Source organism: Topomyia yanbarensis, chromosome 3 (genome assembly GCF_030247195.1).
Source record: "Topomyia yanbarensis strain Yona2022 chromosome 3, ASM3024719v1, whole genome shotgun sequence".
In the NCBI taxonomy this organism is placed as follows: domain Eukaryota; kingdom Metazoa; phylum Arthropoda; class Insecta; order Diptera; family Culicidae; genus Topomyia; species Topomyia yanbarensis.
The window spans coordinates 408,347,712-408,369,890 of NC_080672.1; the positions used below are offsets into that span (position 1 = coordinate 408,347,712).

Here is a 22,179-nt window from a genome sequence, read left to right on the forward strand (position 1 = left end):
CTGAACCTAACAATGATTCGAAGAACGTAGAATATTTTGTAATTGCACTTAGATGTTATACGCAATATATTGTACTATGCTGAAGTTTTGTGAACCAGTACAGTAAAATCGGTACATCATAGAAGCCAATATGAATCCAATAAAATTTCAAATCATAAACTTCTAGACGTTTTAATAACGAAAATAAATTGTTAGTAGACCAAAACGTGACGAAAGAGATGGATAAGTCATCCTTCGTGAAGCTAGAGCCCGAATTTAGCATTTTGCAGTCATAAGCTTCCGATGTGTGTATCAAGGTATTGTGAAGCGTGCAGTTTACAACGTATTTTGTACATATACGATTCTGTACATGTAGATATTATTCGTATTTTTTAATGCAGAATTTTTGATAACATTACTCCACTGAGCCTGAAATTATTGTTATCAGAAGTCTTGGATCATTTGGATAAACGAGTCCGAATATTACCCCACATTAAATTCTTTCAAAATGTACTTGTTTAACAGAATTCTGACAGAGAGTCCCTCATATATTGGTAAACAAGCCCTTGAAAAAATTGGAATCGAGACGGTTTAATAAGTTGTCCCAGAGAAACACAAAAATTACCATTTTACAAAAAATTGAATAACATTCGCAATTTTAATCGGATTTAAACCAACAAGTGCTTATTTACATTGTTTATTAGCAGGCTTTGATTTCCCATAAAAATATAATTTAGGATTACTTTATCTTGCCGAAAATATTGATCACACACTCATTTTTCTTCAAAAAACGACGAAAAATTAAGAAAAAGTTCAATAAATTTGTAAATAACGTCAGAACCAGTAGTCGTTTTAAAACAAAATGTTCTAAAGATCGAAAGTGCATTCAGTTACCTTTAATTCAACATAATAATATTTCATATCGATGCACTACAACCGAAGATATTTGGATTTTACTGAACATACTTTTAATTTTAATGCTAAAATTATTTTTTTCACTGTAACTCGAAAACTGTTCTACTGTAAATTTTTTGGACCTCATTTTCGGATTCAGCACACGATTTTAAATTGAAAATGACCACTAGCTTATTTAGTTCAGAAATGCTGTATACTAGTGTTATTGGACATGACCCGAGACATCACTCGAAGAAAGTCACGACCCTCATTAATCCCCTTTAACCAAGGCTTGTTGATACCTTTGGGATTTCTAAACTCCCATGGTTCATGAAATTTGCCAATTTTCCTGCGTCCTCTGACAAAAAATACTGAAAAACTCGTTTAAATAACGCGATCTTCCATAAAAATGAGATTCTAAAGCCTAAGTGTCCGCCTTCTCATTGATCGCAATAGAGCAGTGCGAAGGAACTCAAACTGATATTTGTATCTGGTAATCGGGCATGATTTTTCAGATAAAGCACTTAGAAACTCTCACATATTTCCCAGAAACTGTAATGATGCGGTCGCACTCACCACTACACTACTGTCATAATAAATAGCATAGCAGCTATGCATAGCTGTCATCTTCTAATGAACGTTACGATAATAAGCGCATAGCAATGCTTAGCGCGAGTATTTATGCTGTCAGATAAAAATGTGTGTTTAAAAAATAATCATTTTGTTTATATACAGCATTATCATTTCATCGTGAAACGTTTACTTGAATGTGGAACTATCTGTTGTCACCGAAAGACTATTGGTTGCGTGTATTTCGATCATAGGTTGAATCGAATACACAACGTAGGGCCTAGCCACCAGTTGAAACATTTTTTTCTCTCGTTAATTCTTCGACGAACCGGTGCCAATAACCGCGTTTTTCAGCTCTCGTCAAGTTTTTCATTTGTGTTTCTAATGTCACGTATATTCGGACTAATTCGAGCGATTCGACTTTTTGCGTACAAGTCTGAGCACTCTCTGGTCACCACGGAGTGGGAGACCGTACACTGTTGCTCCCGCCAGGTATTCGTTTTGTCTGACATTTATTCGCAGTGTATAGAATCAATCCAGTCCAAACCTTGTACGCTTCCATCGCAAGAATTTCTTATTTCAATTCGATTGTTTCGGATATAGGGGACGCGTAGCTCTTTCAATCAGTGGACTCACTAGCTGTAGCGAGCTCGAGTCCAATAATAAATAAGTAGGAAGTTATGTCATTTCCACCGTATTCAAGATGGTCATATTGAAATTGTCGCAAATATCACGCAATTTGATAGATCGGTTATCATCGTAAAAACAATCCCATGGCATACCGTGAGAATTGAAGTCTTATAAAACCAGCTGAGGTGCGATGTATGTATATGGAAACAATACCAATAAGTATTTGCTTTTGATTTGGACTTGACAAGCGACAACTTCAATAGCTGGTACCGAGCAAAAATTAATCCGATTGAAAAAACAGCACATTTTGATACCCGAAAATACTCTTCCATAGAGTTTACTCGGCCCTGGCGAATAATGTTAAAATTGTGGAAGATCTACATTGGAAGTTAACTAGGTTTTACACAATGCCAATGCATGGTGTAAAACCTGGGAAAAATGTAGGGACTGAAATGCCCTACATTTTTTGGCGCTTTTGATGTCCTATGTGGAAATTCCTATTCATTTCTAGGAGTCCCGAGACCAGGAACCACTTATTTTGGTTTTGCAACAGCACCCTTCAAGGCACAGTCTCAGGTTTTTACGAGGAAGCTATGGAGAGAAAGCGATTTTCCTCCTTCGAAAATGTATATGGCACACTAGAATATGTTCCCACAATGGGATGGTCAGACTCTCGCTCTTTAGTGAACGAGGAAGTGTATAAATTAATCATGGCCGGTAGCGTAACCCTATTTCGCAATTCTTCTCGGAGCGTTCATTAAAAGAGTGCTTCAATTTTTCTTCAAATAATTTATATGTGGAATATATTGAGAGATCATGCGGAGTCTTTCCACAGTAGGAAAACTTTTCATAGTTATCTCTGCATTTTCCACACCGTACCTTGTTTCTACAATAAGTAGATGTAGGCAGTTCATACCTCGCGGCACAAAAAGACAAACAGGTAGACGAGCCCCGTTGAAAAGAAACAAAGTGTAGAAGAGCAGATCCTGCGAAAGGCTCGATAAAAGGCTGATGGAAAATTTCTTACATTTCTGAATTTCTACCGAACGCAATTACTTGCAATCCAGGATTTTCACTGACTAAAGCAAAGGGTTCGTAAAGAATCCAACCCCATACTGCGCAATTAGGGCCCCCGTAGGAAACTACACCATCAATCTCTACTTCCCAGGCGGGTACGTAGGAAAAACTTCTTCGTACATGGCCGAGTGTTTAGTTAGATCCCGCATATATCGGTGATGTTAAATGGCTTATATTTGGTCCGGAAAAGACATTTCTGGTGCCGGTTGTATTAGATGGATATAATCTGTATCGAAAAGTGGACTTATCGGCATTATTTTTGCCTCCGCAGAAATATCCTAGTCGACCTCCATTGAGCCTGAGGGGATGTAGGTCGTTGGAGATACCTTGCCGTTAGCCAACACTATCATGCAGGCGTCAGTACCAGCGAAAGGTTTATCGGTAGGAACGGAAAATTAATGCAACGAAATTTAAAAGAATGGAGTAATTGGTAGCAAGCTATGGAACATTCGAAGTATCGGCAATCAACGAACACATTTTCGCTGAGCCGTCGGCCATACAACCCGTTAACAAAGGGTGTTTCCAAATAGCCACCAGATATTATCCGGAAATTTTCCCGTTCACTCACACACGCCACATCTGAACTACGAATCTTAGTACCCACTGAGGAAAAAAAGTGTTTCGCCGGCCCTGTACTGAGCTGCACGACGTAATAAGTTTCAAATAACCCTATAATCGATTTCTACTACAAATATTGATGTCTTGCAAGATGTACATAGAAGGATTGAATTTACATTCAAGAATTTTTATAGATCGTGCTTTAGAACCCAAAGATATGGTTGATGTGAAAAGAAGCGTAAGAAATTCCAATATATTTGGCACACGTTAACCTCGCATATAGATAAAATCAACTTGTGGTCATAGTACCCAACTCAAACGATATCAGACTGACTCATAGTTTTAGCAATACTCCCACAGCCGGCTGTTTGGAGTTCAAATTGCTGTAGTTTTGAAAAAAAGTAAATCATTCTCGATGGCCGGCTATCCACAGTTTAAACGCAAGAAAAAACATAACTAAATTTCTTTTTGCCTTTGAGTGTTCATATACTCGGAGACTAACCATCCCACCGCACAAAGACATTCATTTCGTAGTCGCATTACTTGCTTGTGGCGATTCCTAGACCTATACCGGTCGTTCAATCCAACTACGTAATACCTATGAAAGCGTCGCTGAGTCGGTGGTCTTCCTTAAGTAGGCATCACATCAACATTTTCTACCCTATTCTAAGTATTGGTGAAGATGGTCGTGGCTGGCAATGACGATTCTCATGCTATTGGTGTACTGAACTCAATAGAGATAAAGTTCATTCCCGATCATTTATCACACAAGCAAGATAAGTGAAACTACCTATAGACAACACGATAATCGTTAGTATGCAATCTACGAATAGCACCGTGCTTCGCAACGCAACGCAATACAGTCGATTAAAGCGTTTCCAATGCCAAAGTATTCGGCAATCGTTAAGCGGAACCTTAACAAAATATAGAAAAAATTGTTGGAACTGAGAAACAATTCAAATCAACATGCCGGGCGTTAGAAATCAAATAAAGTGGACCCGGTACAAAATCAAACGTACAGCCCGACAATTCACAACGGGACACCGGCAGCTTTTTTTTTGTATTTGGAAATCATTGTACTTCGAAAAGAAATATAGTTAGTTCATCTACATAAAAGCATAATCAGAATACAATTTATCATGTTTGATCAATTTTGAACCGTTTCACCCTTTAGGTGGATGTTGCAAGGACTTTGGATAAGCACATATTAAGCTGCAATCTGGTAGAGCACGTTTAAGAACTAGGTTCTTGTTGAATTCACATTTTAAAGTTTATTCTTCCACTGAATTTTGCGCTCTGGCAACACTTCTCACAGGCCAATTCAGTCTGTTCACATTTAGTGTACAATCAAAATGGAAGCTATTTCCTTATCTGAAAATTTACTATCTTAACCCTCCGTAAGTCGCGCTTATGGCCCACTGAACGAGCAGCCGCTGGTGCTCTAAGACAATTTCGCTAGATTTTCAGACCAGCGTGCACTCAGTGCACTAGCGCGACTGCCGGAACGTTAACGGTTGTTTTGATGTCGTACAAATTTAATTTTTTCTACCGAATCTCAACTTGTTTGGCTCGGATATCTGCTAAGCAGGCATGTTTTTTTTGAATCCAAGATTTAAAACGCTTTGTCAGAGTGCCAGTGATTTGTAGTTTATAAACATCTCGCAAACATTGCACAAAAATGAGGTTGGTTGAACACAAACAAATCAATAGACAACTTTTCGCTCACAGTTCGAGATCGAAAAAAACAGATGTATTTACACTCCCGATGATTCGGTTTTAGGTCCAAAGTATGCAATTTTTGTCAAAAATAATATATTTTAACAAAAGTCTCAAAACCTATAAAGTTACGCGAATAAAGTAAGAACGATTTTCGCTCAGTTCTTTAGTTTACTACACGGAAAAAATCCGTTCGAAAATTTATGAAAAACTCACGATTTCGTGAACTGAACGACTTAGGAAAATCGTGACAAAGTTCCCGAAATAATGAGTCAGTGTGTTTCCAACAAACTAGTTCGCACCAAAAATATGCATGGCGTTACATTCGAATGTTTGGTACTGTGTTTGTTCCTTGGACATTCTTAGTTTTTGTTAGGATTCTTGTTCATAATTTGGGGAAACACTAATTTGTATAAAGTATAACTCAGCGAGGCGACAGTTAAACGTTGTTCATGATTGCAGGAGCTTAGACGCGATTTTCGAAGTTTCTCATACCGATACCGTGACATTGTATTCATGAGTTTACTATCGCTTTTTTCTGACAGAGTTAGTCAAGATTTTCGAAATTTCTATTCAAGTTATCATGATATTTTATTCACGAAATACGCTTCGATTTTTGAAGTAGAATACTTCTAATGTTTCAATATGGGGGTCCCTTTTCAAAAATTTCTTCTGAGATATTTTCCCAGTCTTCAAATGCGATTAACTTCCGTTGTACTGATCGAAATCGCTATATTTTTGTACTATCTGATCGGAAATATGTGCACGTATATTGTATTTGATCCCGTAAAATGTACGTCTATTATAGATAACGAAAATAATGTAATTTGTAAAGGTGGTAATTATCTGCGCTGATTGGTCCGTACAATTCAACCAAGCAGCGAGCGTGGTTAGGACTGCCTCTTTTTATCAAATGAACTTCGCCAGATATAAAAACGGCACATAAGAGAAAATTCATCAGTTTGCTTTCTGACCTCGTAGTAGCTGCTTCGTTTTGTGTCAGCTCAAACTCTTCGGATGGAATATATTCAATGACTGCCGCCAGGCATCATTCCACTCAATGATGCAAAGGCGTGGCGTGCATACAATAATCAGCGCACATCGCAGAAAAAGCAGAACGCTCTATTTTCGGAGTTCAATATGCGGATTGCAAGTGCGCGCGTGCGAAGGGGTGGTTGAGTGCGAAAGACCCCGTTCTCTTACCTTTTAAATTATGCGTGGCGGGCTCAGATAAATTCATTATTTGGTTAATTTTTTTTGGCAAGCGGTAGTATGATTGATGATGACGATTTTAATAGCATTGGTTGTTGTGTTGTGTGAAGGAGATGATGTTGGCTTATTGGATACTGATATACAATGTTTCTGCCGTTGATTTGATACTCGGGGCAAACTGAGATAACTTTTTACATATCATCTATGTATATGCTGTTATAAACACAGTTTTATTGTATAACTGCTGCATGTATGACGCGATTTACAGACATGTCGGAGTTCTACAGACTTTTGATAGACTCCTACAGACGTAGCAAGAAATCTACTGATTTTTAAAAGAGTAATAGTATTTAGTAATAGCAAAATTGTACTAGAATAACTGTATTCGACTACGAGTGATTCCTTCATTAATAGTATTCTAATTACAATCTATTTTTAAATTAATATTCGGTTCCGACAGCATAAGTCATTACATTGACTTTACGCTTGTCCGGACATGCCGCAGACTCAGGTGATTCGCATTTAATGCCAAAAGATCCTGACTCCTGCGTTGCAGAAGACAAAGAGTTAAGTAGCCGGGAAACTCTAAGCTTGTTCATTGACCCTACTCTACGCTTTTCTAAACTTTCTTACTTCAAATCCTTGCTCTTCCTTGAGTACTATGGCTCTTAATATTTGAAAAATACTTCACCTTCCAGTCCCTTGCTAATTATATGTCGTTACAATATAAAAAAAAATTTCTAGTGTAACTAGGATTTACACAACCATTTAGAGACATTTACAGACATTTTAATCATTCTTCTGCAGACATTTCATAAAAGACATGTGGCATCGCTGCCTGGCACTACATTCGTTGTGGGTTGTTATCATACGTGGCAATTGCAGGCTTATTGCGAAAACTCCACGCTAAGAAACCTGCTTGGTGAAGGTTTGAACATATTAGGGTATTCGTCTTAACTCTCTAATGTTGACATTCCACGCGCAAATGCCCTTCTGATGGCTCTTAACTGTAAAGTAAGTACAATTTACAGTTGCGTTGCGTTGTGACGATGATTTTGGCGGATTTCACACTGACTTCATCATGTTTGACTGCTGATTATCTAATAAGAGTTGCTTAGGAAATGGTAAGTAGGAATTTATACCAATCCGACCCACATTAAAACCTCAACAGCATGATAGCCATCATTGCCGGCCACCCCCGTCTTCATTGTTCACGGGGAAGGATAAAGGATAAGGTAGATAGGAAGTGTTGATGCTCCACCTACTTAACGGAAGGACGACAATTCATCAGACTCTTCCATAGGTGTCGCGGAGTTGGTAATTCAGAGGGGTATCAGGTCTAGGATTCGCTCCAAGCAAGCGATGCGACCTGTAAAGCATATTTTAATAGGTAGTTGGAGTTAGTCTTCGAGTGCACGATGACTCGAAAAAGAAAAGATTTAGTTTTTGGTGCTTTTTAAACTATGGGCAGCCGGCTACCGAGAGTATCCTATGTTCCTTAAACAAAAGCAATTTAAACTCCACACAGCCGACCGTGGGAGTATTGCCTAGGTAAGCTAATCTTATCTGCGTAATGGACCGGATCATTATTTATTAAAACAGTATTTAGACGGAATTTGTTACTTCTTTTCTACGATATATTTATTGGCTTGAGAACTACCGAGTGATAACACATTATACAGGCAAAGATAGCGCGAGATGTTATAAATCATGGAAAGTATTTCTTATTTTCCATATCGGATTGTTTGTGGAATAAAAGTATACGAGCGATAATAACGAACACTGAAGGGAAATATAAAGGATTGTTAACCTGATGCTTGTTAGCAATAACGGAGCTTGAAATTAGGTTCATAAAAACAGACGCGGCGAATTTTCAATACGTATTGACCCGTGATCATCGATACTACTCAAATTAGTCGTCTTGGGGCTAATTTCCGATCAACTATTCATTTTTACGGCAATGTTTTCTCGACTAGATCTGTTCGCACCCTCTCATTTCATTCTGCTAATATCGGCAGAAGGCTGATAGAACCCAGTCGTCGCCGGTCGAAGGACCAAATGTCATCAATAGACTTAGACTCGCGTGGAGGCATGAGATAGGAAACTTATGAGAATTTTGTTATCCCACCATTTGACGACCATAAAGTAAGTACAATTTACAGTAAGTCCAAAAACTATTTGCTATCCGATTTGGCCCTTAATTTACTTTATTTGTACATGCCATACTTTAAAGTGGCATTTTGATCCCACTATACATATGTGTAATGAAATATTCAATAATCAGGGCCGGTGAATAATATGAGTAGTAAAGGTAGTACTATCCAAGGTGCTTAGAGTTATAAGGTGATTCGTCTTTGGCAGTAACTAGGTGAGGAGTGAGGTAAGCGTGCAGCAAGCTGCGGAGTAGAAAAATGACTGCGAACAAGTTTGTTTACATACTGAAATCCAAGCAAACATGCATGGGGATGTAGTAAACAATGTTGTTAGCTGTCGTTTCTAGAACCAACATGGCTGATCGGCGATTTCGAGGATCGTATCACCTGAGAAGCTCCTTGGTACTAACCACTTGAAAATAATCGAGTTGGTAATTACCCACTCGAAACTTTGGAACAAACCTAACATTTGAATTTTGCAATGCATGTATTTCGGGTGCACGTTTGAAATTTTCAAGGTATGATCAAGATTCCATTTGCACAAACGCGTCGCAAGTGATTTATGTGACTGTAATGCAAGCGTATGTAGAGGTAGATTAGATAAAATACACCCCTAAGAAAATATAATCATAACTTAGCTAAAGACCATCAATTGGGAGAATTTAATTAATGATATCATTTAGCCAACATGTTACTCTGAAATCACAATCGCTTTGCAAAATATTCTGGAACATGAAAAATATTCAATTTTTCAAAATCATTATAAATTGGGGTAAAATGCACCACAACAACGGGGCACAATACATCATAACTAAGCTGACCAACTCTGACGAAAAAATCCGTACACCATACGGCAATGAAGCGAAATCGTTCACCACGCTCAGGCAAACAGTCCGCACAGTGTACGGATTTTTTCGTCAGAGTTGGTCAGCTTAATCATAACAAATATCGAAAAAGCTGATTTTAATTCAGAAGGTAGCAAAAATTGCAGCATTCGAATTAACAGCCTATGTTTATTCTACTTCACTTCGGTTATGTCTCTGACATTACTTACCCATCTTTTTTCATCTTTTACAGAGTTCTATATAGCCAAGCACTCAACAAACAAAGGTATTTGATCACAACAAAATAGACAATCACGTATTCCACGCGATTTACATTGATAAAGTTCAAAGAAAAATTTTGCCACATTTAATTATTTTCATTCGGTGGGCAAAAATATTCACAGCTAATTGTAAATGTAAATGTTGCATGAGTTTCGCACTCATACTTTATCAGTCTTATTTTCTACTTAGAGCGTTTCAACTTTAACTAGTTACATAGTTAATTTTAAAAAAAAAAATCCATACCATAAAGTAGTAAAATAAACATACAAACAATTGCTATGATTAAGGTACAGCCTTTTTGTGAACAATTGAAATTGGGATTGAAAAAATGTAGACTTATTTCAAAATATGCAGTGAGTTCACCCTCATATTGCAATGGAATGAGGAATATGATAAAAATCCAACATTATTATGACACTGAAAGTGTCTCTATTCCTTTCCGGTTTAACAGTTATCACAATTGGTGTCCTTTCCTGAACTAACATCTCGTTAGTCAAACGACTTTCAGCATATGCTCTTGCAACCATGGCACACCTCGGTCACTCGCAATTCAGCTTGCTCCCCTTTACAATGAGAATACCTGTTTGGTCTAAAACATTCATAGTTTGAATGCTCTGCCAGGCCCGAGGGGAACCGGTCCAGCACAAGTCCGACGGTCCAGAGCTAATCTAATTCCAGCTCGTTCACCACAGTACATAACAGTATGTCACGGTCCCCATATCTAAAGCATCTTCTGCTGCCTAGAATCTGAAGCCATGATGGCTGCCAATCACAGCATCACATCTCTCGGCTCAAATTTCCCGATTCTCACATGAGTTAATTTATTCATGATGCATTTCATCTCCAGAGCATCTAGTAGCAGCATCTGTTTAGTTTTCCGCATCAATCTCGAGTTTTCATCGGCATGTCGGTACCGGAGCCATCGGCCACCAGCTTTTCGTCCGGGGGTACAAAAATGTGTCCACAAGTGAAATTGAGTGGGTCAAACGAATGCTGTTGGTCGGTTCCGTTGCAGCCGGTATTCAATTTGCATGGGAAATCAAGGAGGTGTTTTCAAAGACGAGCAGGTCACTGCATGGGTTTAATTTTTAGATCAAATATTATCGTTTTAAACTGTGATGCGCATAACATTGGTAATTAAATCGATGCATGCACGGCCTGGGAGGATGGTCTGCTAATCGGTTCGTAAATATACGTAATGAGGATTTAAAACATAAATGCTTCAATAGATTTCAGTTGCATCACCTAGGCTCCTCGCTTAGCGCGAAAGAAGGAATCAGCCTGGAAAGAGTATGAAAACGAACACCGATGCCCGCGCCGAAGAGCCACGCTGTGAATACACGCGATGGTGCGCAACAAGAGGCTCGCCGCCGCTTGCAAAAAGTGGCCACTTAATCAAAATTGATGTAGATACATCAACTCGGCGTACCATGGTTTGAATTGCGTTCGGTCATACCTGCTGAATCCGGATGGAATAGGATGATGTAGGGTAGAGTCATGCAGAGCAACACCGACACAGGCACGGACGCCAGCTAGGAGGTCGTTACAATGTGGAAGAATGTTTAGCGAGCCGTATGACGATTGGTTGGCTGGTTCACTGGCGTTTCGATAGTTTATTATACAAAACTAACGAAATGGAATTTCCCATGATTAACCAAGTTTATACCAATGCTTCCGGTTGGGTGCGATTAGTTTTGTAAAAATTCGAACATTTTATGAATGCACGCTTAACACCAATGTACAAAATCGAAAATCTCAATTGTTTAATCCAACGCTACATACCTGTCGCATAAACAAACCTCTCGAACAGTTTAATACCGGGCAATAACGAGTGCCACGGTAACCACGGCTGCAGCTGGAAAATAAATCACCTCTCACAGGCGACACCTGTCGCAGCGCTGAATCCTCTTACTGAAGCGATATTTCAACTGGCGATCATCGAAACAACGCGCTATCGAACCTATCGGGACAGGAAATCTAGATTATTGCGGTGTTTTTATTGACACTGGGACAGCTTTCAAGTGTGCTGCAGAGTGGCAGAATTGACACCCCGTGACACCGACCGACCGATATCTGCCGGAATCCGCGGTAGCAACATGGGTGATGAACTTTTTTTTTGTTGTTTCGAGGTCCGTAAACTATCCCACCATATTTGGTTGACCTGCGGTTCGAAACGATCCATCTCATACTCAACTCGTTTAGCACCGCTGCCGAAGCGGGGCTATATGTACATATTTACTACTCGTATGCTGGGGTGATTATGCTTGCCAACGGTCAATATCATCATCAGAGGTCGGCGCAATGCGAGATAGAGAGAGAGAGAGAAAGAGACGTTAATGTTTTATCAACATAAATCATTGCGATAATTTGCCAGGGTCGCGAGGGATGGCAAGTAGCAGCTCCGGTGCTACCGGTTTGGGTTTATCTGCCGTTGAAATCTGGAGATTGTGTATATGTTCGCTCATACGCTGGTTGTTATTAATTATGTTTACCGGTGAACTAGACTCCGTCCAAGCTTAGATGAAGAGCTAAAATTAAAGCTTCGCACTTGAACCTAACTTGTTCAAATAAATGGGAGCTTGTCGACAGTCAATAACTCTGCGGGTAATGTTTTTGTATCGGAATTATTTCAACCAATCTCGTTGTGTATTTAAGCTTGAAGGCACAAATAAAAGTGTGCAATGTGTCATACAGTAGCGAAATCATTTTTTGCTCAGTTCGTTAGCTTGAAAGTGCCAATATTATTTTTTTGCATTTTAAATTTCTTTAAGCTATGGAATTACACATTATTTTTTTTAAATGAAACTAAGAAAATTTTACAGCTTTCTTAAAGCTGGAGATACATTTTGATATACAAAAAGGCATAATATAAATTTATGAAGATCAAGAGAGTGAATCAGAGCTATTTTTTACAGTAGAATATATTTAGTAAGACTATAAATCCAAACTAACACCAAAGTGGGGCCAGTTACACATTAAATTCAAACAGTTGCTTTTAGCGTTCACATATGTTGTGTAAACTATTTGGATTTAGTGCCTAACTGGCGCCAGTTTGGTGTTAGTTTGGATATAGAGTCTGACAGCAAGTTGGTGTCAGTTACTGACGAGTGGAACACGAAACATTCAAATCCAACTGTTCTAAGTTAGGTGTTGTGCTCTCATGCGCAACTTTGTTAATTAATTTTGTTCCTTTGGGAAAAATATATGTTGCATAACTATTCGACGAATGTGCATGGAAGGATGCAGTGTGTAGTGTTTAGTACCATAAGCGGGTGTAAAATATTGGTACCACCCGAATCATTAATGAAACTGCTCGTCACCACAGTCCGTTTGTATTGAAAATTTACGATGTGTTCGCAATGGCAGTGAATGACGATGCTGATTTAGTATATGATTTCAATCAATACGATCATGATGAATAGAATGCGTAAATTTCACGGATCAATTGGGTTGAGATATTAGCGATACTTTAGATGAATCTGTGAGTAATTTTCCCACAACTTCTGCCTATAGGAGGAAACGTTTGCGCCGACAGAATACCAACCAACCTTGGTGGGATGGAAAGCTTCGAAATCGTCGGAATAGACTGAAAAAGACTCGAAAACGTTTCTTTAGAACAAGAAGCAAAGTCGAAAAATCTTTCGTGCGAAATTTATAACGCGAATTCGAATTCATGAAAGCAACTTACTTTCGCTCGTATGTTTCACGAATTGATTGCAGCACGACGGAAATTTTGTTCTTACCTGCGGAACAAAACGTCCTCCGGCGGATTCCCTAAAAGCGTCAACTATCAAGACTGGACATCAATGACACCTACAGAGTCAGCAAGTCTATTCTCGTCACTTCTTTCAAAACGTGCTAAGTAATAACTCATCACCTTTGTATGAGTCATACTTGAGTAGTTTACCGATGTTCATTTTAAATTTTCCTGCAACATCATTCTTCGGGCACGAGATATTTTTCAACCTAAGCGGTATTGACAGTTCGGACAGGCTCCAACCATCGCTCATCAAGGAATTCTCTTCATCGATGACTCTATCGGTTCACTCTTTCCTTACTGAAGATAGTTTTCCCATGAAGTGGAGGGAGGCTTTGATTATCCCAATCCATAAAATCGTCAACGTACATGATGTCACCAATTATGACGGAATTGCGGTTCTAAGCTGCCTCCCAATAGTCTTCGAGAGTATGTTATTAGATGTACTCGTACTAAAACACACCATTAGGCCATATCAGCAAGGTTATGTAAGGTTATGTAAGCGCTCAACAACTACTAACACTGGTCGACAGCCATTTTGGTGCAGGGTTGCGATAGTAGTTTTTAGGATAAATCGGGTGCGCTGAGTACAAAAATGACCATAACTTTTACCGCCGTGCTCCTGTTTTTGAGATTTCTCCATTAATTTGTTATTTTTTACTAGTCAGTGTTAAAAATTTTTTCTAAATTTTTCTAAATTGTATGAAATCTATTATTAAAAGGTGCTACAAACATCTGACAAATATTTGGATATCTGGAAGGGTATACTAAATACTGCCAAATTCGAAAAAACCATTCGTAAACAAAAAAAATGCCACTTTTTACGAAAATTTGACATTTTTCAAAATTCAAAATGCTGCCATTTCAAAAATTCTCAATGGATTTCTATCAAAGATAACTTTATTGGTAGCTGTAAGCCTCTTCTTTCAGACAAAAAAGTTCAAGCTAAACAGACGAAAATTGTCAGAGTTCTGATCAATTTACCTAATTGAAGAAAATCTTCAAAATCAACTCTTTTTGGTATTACTACAGACACGACAAAAACTTCGGAAAATCTATTAAAAATAAATTTCTTTTTATAGACTTCGATGCTCTGGATATAAATTAAAATACAAAATAAATTTATGACCACCTTTTAACATAACCTTAATATTTTTTTTGTAATAGACAGCAATTTTTGCACCTCACTTCATTACGATCGAAGGCGTTTGGCAGCTCTATAGTTCTTGGTGTTTCATTTGTGATACCGTTTGAGTTTGTTGCCTGCATATTTCTTGGGATGTGCGAGAAGTAAATACGAACAGGTATTTATATATTGCATTTATTCAGTACTTGATGCCTAGCTCACCGAAACAAAATTGATTCAATGAGAAATATGGCGTCTTCACGGAGACACGGTAAGAATGATCCAAATCCGCCGACAGGGTTTCAAACAGAAATATATGCCATTTTAGAATGCATTTACGTATGTCTGAAAAGAAAATAACGGTACCCAAATGTCTGCATTTTCTTAGATAGCCAGGCTGCGCTCAACGCATTAAGGGCTCCTACATGTCGTTCAAAACTAGTACACTCCCATTCTTGCACTCCGACAATTGGCGGAGAAAACCCATGTTAATTTATACTGGGTTCCAGAACATAGTGACGTTGCAGGGAACGAAAAAGCCGATGAACTAGCAAGAAGAGGATCTTCCACTAATTTTATCGGCCCAGAACCATTCTGTGGAGTCTCATCGAGTGCCCTCAAAACGGAATTGAAAAATGGGAAATCACAGCTATAAAGAACAATTAGAGTACCACGCTTGGGCTACGACAATTAAAGAAATTTATCTCACCCAATCGAGAAAAAAAGTCTGGAGTTGCTTAGACTAAACAAAAAAGAACGATGTATCGTGACAAGACTACTTACCAGACACTGTCCGAGTAAATATCATCATAAAAAAAATTGGTAAGCTTACAAACGATACATGCCGCGTCTGCGGATCTGAAAGTGAAACATCAGAGCATCTGCTCTGCGAATGCTTTGCATTGATACAACGCAGACTAAGTGTCCTCGATAAAAAAACATTGGTGCCTTTTGATATTTGGATTGTAAATCCCACGCAGGTAATAAACTTCATACGAAGTGGTGTGTCTAACTGGAAAGAGTGTGTATCTCAATAATGACAATCACTCATGAATAGTGATATGTCATAGTAGATAGTACACTTAGATTAAAGAAGGGGCATACCAGAATAGATCTAAATACTGGTCGCAGTGGTTCGTCTCCAACAAAAAAAGTTTAATTGCTATATTGATATGATATAATAAAAATTTTCATATATTAAATAAAATATATTCTGTGATCACTGGTCGTTTCTATTCCCTTTTCGAAATTCCATTCGCAAACGTCATTGAACATATAATTGAGCTAGGTTATGTAAGTTGACCAAAAGTAACAAAACTACGACTTCATATTCAGATTGAGTATGTCCAAATCTATTTGCTGTCTCTTTCTAACTCTTGAACTCCGTATTTTTGTTTATACTATAACTATTACAAAATGAAATATTTTTAGGTTATTTTGAAATGTGATAATAAAACTATTTATGACTTTTAATTTATATCCAGAGCATCGAAGTCTATAAAAAACATTTATTTTTAATAGATTTTCTGAAGTTTTTGTCGTGTCTGTAGTAATATCAAAAAGAGTTGATTTTGAAGATTTTCTTCAATTAGGTAAATTGATCAGAACTCAAACGATTTTCGTCTGTTAAGCTTGAACTTTTTTTTGTGTGAAAGAAAACGCTTACAGCTACGAATACAGCTATTGTTGATCGAAATCCATTGAGAACTTTTGAAATGGCAGCATTTTGAATTTTGAAAAATATCAAATTTTCGCAAAAAAGGGGCATTTTATTTTGTTTACGCATGGTTTTTTCGAATTTGACAGTATTCAATATGCCTTTCGAGATTTCCAAATATTTGTTAGGTGTTTGTAGTACCTTTTAATAATAGATTTGATACAGTTTGCAAATTCGAAAATTTAGAAAAAAAAAATTAACCCTGACTACAAAAAAAATCAAATTTATGGAGAAATCTCAAAAACAGGAGCACGGCGGGAAAAAACTATGGTTATTTTTGAACTCAGCGCGTCCGATTTACCCTAAAAACTACTATCACAACCCCGCACCAATTTTTTTTTTCTGATTTTGTAGACCAGTGTAATCTGATGAGCCTCGTGTCGACGCTGATTGATAAATTGGAAAAACGGCAACAGAACGATGCGGTGTATGTACATATGTACGAAAGCTTTTGATCGTGTTCCTCATCAGCTTGCTGTGGGAAAACAAAGGCGTAATGAATTTCTGGACAAACTGACTAATTGCATCTCATCGTGCCATTCTAAACGCAGTACTTCTGTGTGACTTGGGACTACACTCTCACATCCATTCCACATAACATCAAGGAAGTCACCCGGAGCTTTTCTTTTTGGGCTCTTCGTGAACGAGCTCTGCAGTGCATTGTCGTCGTCTGAAATCATGTATACAGAGAATCTGAAAATGTATCGTGTTATAACAATTATGGTAAAAAGTTGCGCATTTCAAATAGTCCTCGAAAAGGTTATGGATTGGTGTAACAGAAACGGAATAGGTTACAGCCATAGCAGCGGAGTTATCGTAGTTGGTAAATCGATCGCCTTGTACGCCGCTCACCTGGGTTTGGTTTCCAACCCCGCACATATGGTTAGAGATTCTGAAGAGCCTAACCCAAACAAAGAGGCGAGTTACCATAAAGTTGAAACCTTTGAAAGCATTTAGACCAAAATAATCTACTGGATGTTTTCTGACAGCTCTTAACGGGAGGTTTACATTCAAATGACCGAAAAGTAAGCAACATCTGTTTTTTTTGTGGGACAATAAAAAAACCAGAAGGAAACAGTTTCAAGATTCTAAAAACTAATATTTTCGTCTTAATTAACAATTTTTTTCAAGATGAAAAACAAAATGGGAACCCGTAGTGACGTTCTGTCTAAGGTCGCGTGGAATTCCAAAACTGCATACAGCATGCTGCTTCAGGATCAATCTGAAACACAAAACTAATAACAAAGCTCTAAAGTAAACTAAATTTATTGGATAGTCCTAAGAACGAGTAAAAAACTTCAAATTTGACGTAATCGTGCGATCTCAAACTTTAAGATTAATTTTATCCCTTTTTCCACTTTAAGGTTTCAATAAAAATAGTGACTCCAAAGAATTTGTGTATTTTGTAGATCATTCCTCTAACAAAAAAGGTTTTCTTTCGTTAGGTCAAAATATGAAGTCTTTACTGTTTTCAAATGATTGTTTTGAAAAATCATGTTTTGAGATAAACGCGTTTAAAGTTTTAAAAATACATTTGATTATTTATTCGTGGTAGAATGTCTAAATTTTGCAACAATTACATGGAAATACGGGTTTTTACATCGCTGAATAATGGATCAGTTCTTCGAAATTCAAAATGACCGATCCCCACTAAAAATAAATGGTATTTCTGCTAAAATCGAGAGAAAAGGTTTTGTGATTTATGAACATAAATTTGGGTTAATGTGCATCAACATCAAAAAATAGAAATGACGATTCCAATACGGCGCACTAAAATGCGACTTTAACAAATTCGACCAAAATTTTGCGTTTTTCACCGTTTTCTGTGGTTTGATAACTCACGATTAGTCTGCGATGCCTTTATAGATCCAGCCGTGAGATACGTTTTCAAGACCTGCACACATGCACAGTGCAACGCGAAGCATTCGTACATAATGCCTTGAAAAGGCTTCTACCTGAGGCGCGCGTCTCGAGCCAAGAGCGTCCCTTGGCGGTCTGGACGCCACTTCGAGCAATGACCTATAGAAACTTTTTTGATTGCGCGGGTCGAAAAATCCGTTTAACACAATATAGTAGACACTCATACCGGGGACGGGCATAGCGCAGTTGGTAAATCGATTGCCTCGTACGCAGCTCACCTGAGTTCGATTCCCAACTCCGCACATAGGGTTAGAAATTTTTTCAAAAGAGATTTCTCTAACCCGAAAAGAAGCGAACGACCCTAAGGTTAAATCCTCTATAAACATAATAAAAGAAATCAAAAAAGACACTCATACCTTTCAAAAAATGCAAAAACAAAATCATATTTTTGAAAATTTTGAATGACAACCTTCGCTTAGTATTAATAGGCTTTTAGATTTCAGTATAGGTAAAGAGACGTTCAAATTAAAAATAGTTAGTTTCTAGTTAGATTATAGATTAGATTAGTTAGATTTTAGTTTTGGTGGTGTAATCTATCTTAATTGAAGACATCGTACAGTTAATATCAATATCAGAGGGTGGATAATGGTGACAGAGAGAACAAAAAGATTAATTTTCAGCTTCAGGCAAACGGGCGATCAACGGCATCGATTACAAACTTGTACGGCTTTCATCCGGGGACATCATGAACTGAGACACCGGGTGACTCTCCTCAAACCAGCAGGGGTTCCTGCAGACTATATCGTAGTATGGTTTAGAAGCGGATCGGCAGCACACCGAGTTGCGCGTGTGATGTTAGTGCTGTAGGTCCCGTGTTTGTTAACTTATACGATAGAGATGTTTCGTGTCACCTTGAAATCGCATCAAACTATCGATGGTGTACGATACAGACGGAAGAAGGTAGTTCTGAGAATGATAAAAAAGAAAACAGGTAATTAAATCTGTCTATTGGTCGTTTTTAAGAATGTGCATACGAGGGACATATAAGGAAGATCGCGATTTGCCAGTACATCCCGAACCGGAGCATTGCGTGATCCATCTCGGGCCCAAAGAGAACCCAATAGCTGAAATCTGGCGGAACAATACTCGTCGCGTGCCCAGACAATATGTTCGATATCGTGATATTCGTCACCACTAACGCAGATACCACTAGCCGCATCGGAAATGAGCGTCTAACGTGTAGTAATTGAAGATGAACCTAGGCAACACACGAATGAAATCCCGACCCACATTCATTCCTCTAAACCAAGGTTTCGTTGATCCCTCGGTAAATTAATATGAAGCCCCCGTGCTAACTCTCTATTGCGCCATTATACTTTATTGGGTCCCTTCATGAAAGATATTGAAAAATTCATTGAAGTATATTAGTCTTTCGTAATAGTAACCTTCTAAAGCGCTTCACTTAGTTACAGAGTTCTTCATTAGTCAAGATGGAGCAATGCGAGGGGATCCAAACTAAGTTAAACTTGTACGATCTTACAGATGTAGCACGCTAGAGCTGCTAAATTTTCCCCGGGAAATGCGACCTGTGCTTTCAGGGTTTCTAGGTCAATAATTCCAAAGGTATACTAAATAGCACCAAGTACTCCATCACCGATAATATCGTTATTTGGTACAGCCTGATCGATTCCCTGGATGGGCAACATAAGCATGTTCCGGTTATTGTATAGCCTTTATGTATGAGAATGGAGTGATTGCATAACCTTTCTATATGGGAAAGTCACAACTGATTTTAAGAAACATCTACCAACATATAGATATTCCCAGTAACAATTAAGGTTTTATGGTAGTTTTATAGCCACTTATGAAACTTAGATTACATTTATAGCATGCTATAAAACGTCATTTGTTACTTGGGATTGAATCGCTCTTACAAATATATAGATAAATAATACCTCTAAAAAAGTTTAATAAAGTTCCAAATTAACTGCTACACAAGGCAGCGAAAGGAAAATATTTTTATATTGTTGTATGAAAAATTGTTTCTAATATTGGGAATACCCCCTTGAGAAAAATAAAGTGCTAACCGATTTATACATAGGTGTAATCCAGTTTCATTGCAGAAGACTTCTTATCATAAAAACATCAACGAAAGCCAGAAAATACTGTTGCTCGCCATTTTCGGGTTTGAGACCCCGGTGCGGCATCTTACCCACACATGTGGCATCTCACCCGAATGGACATTTTTCAAAAATATTCGTGCAAATTTGATGAATTTACTGATTTTTAGAAACTTGCTGCATCTCTTTCGAAATTTCCATATCAAACGGTTTAAGTATTCTACGCACTCGTTAGTACTGCTTCGGTTTCGCATACGACACGCCGCGCCCCAAAGAGTGCTCATCCATGTTTCTCTCGTTAGTCAGTCAACGAACCAGCGACAGTAACGACGTTTCTTGACATTCATCAAGCTCTTCACTTGCGATCTTATACGTTCTCTGCGTATATATTTGAACACTCTTTGTCTCACTGTACGTTGGGAGAACATCCGCACGAGTTCGCGTCTGGTATGCGTTAAGTCTGAGCCTAAAAGTTCTCTTCCGCATCAGTCTTCTAGATACAAGCGAATTATGTTAAAATCGTAAAAATTGAAGTCTATTAGTAAGCACATGCATCACATTTCAAATCATCTATTGAAATTTTAAAGTAATCGGTTTTCGGGATAATCCGTGACATCGTTCGATGATTATCAGGATGCTTTTAAGAGAATCAGAAATATTGACAGCTGTGAAGATCTGGTGCATAATGTCAGAATTTTATTAATCCAGCGCAGGGTTTTTTCTTCGGTTCAGACATAGGAACACTAGAGATTAGATGTCACAAGAAGTGCTGAAAACTCATTTTCTGAACTCAGATTTCCCAGATCAGGAACTATTCGCTTCGATTTTGCATCGGTACTTCTAAGATATTCAACCGTATCAAGACTTTGACAGACGCTCACATCCTGCAGAAACAATTCGATGTCTTTAGCGAGTGGTGTGATGTTAGATTCCAAACTCACTCTCAAGCAACATGTCTCATATGTTATTGGCCGGGCATCACGAAACCTGGGGTTCATGATCCGTGCTGCCAAATCATTCACGGATATATACTGTCTAGAGAGCCTGTACTGTTCCCTAGTCCGGACATCTCTCGAGTATTGTTCGTCGATTTGGAGCCCGCACTATATGATCGGTTGTGACCGAATTGAAGGTATCCAACGCAAGTTTATACGATTCGCCCTGAGACAGCTACCCTGGCGGGATCGTTTTCGACTACCTTGCTACGAGAGCCGTTGCTTACTAATTCAACTCGTTGTTGTCGCCGATCTGTTGTCAGCGCACATCGATTCTCCAGCCTTGTTCGAACAAGCAAACGTCCAAACTAGAACTAGGGCGTTGCGCAGCAATAATCTTTGGAGAGTGCCTCTTTGGCGGTTCAACTACACAGCGAATGCGGCCATCACAGGATTACAGCGAACTTTTAATCGTGTGTCACACCTGTTCGACTTTAATTTAACTCGTTAGAACATGGTTTTTGATTTTTTTTTAATTTTTAGATTAGGACATCATTATTAGGGCCGATTGCGGCCTGTTAGTGATTAATGTTTATAAATAAATAAATAAGAGCTGCCATTTTTGGAGGACTTTGAAGGAACACCTACGGGCGTTTGCACAAAAACTTAGGAGAGGTAAGGTTTCTCCTCTTTCTATTGTTTCTAAACAGAGCATCCCCCTCCTGAGAATCGTCAAAGTCGCATTTATCATCAGACAAAACAAAATTTG

General features: G+C 38.3%; 1 protein-coding gene across 1 annotated transcript in view; it reads left to right on the top strand.

The window, feature by feature from the left end:
• The window catches only part of LOC131693908 (heparan sulfate 2-O-sulfotransferase pipe), a 584,932-nt gene that overhangs the window by 478,932 nt on the left and 83,821 nt on the right, over positions 1-22,179 (top strand). The window lies entirely within an intron of this gene.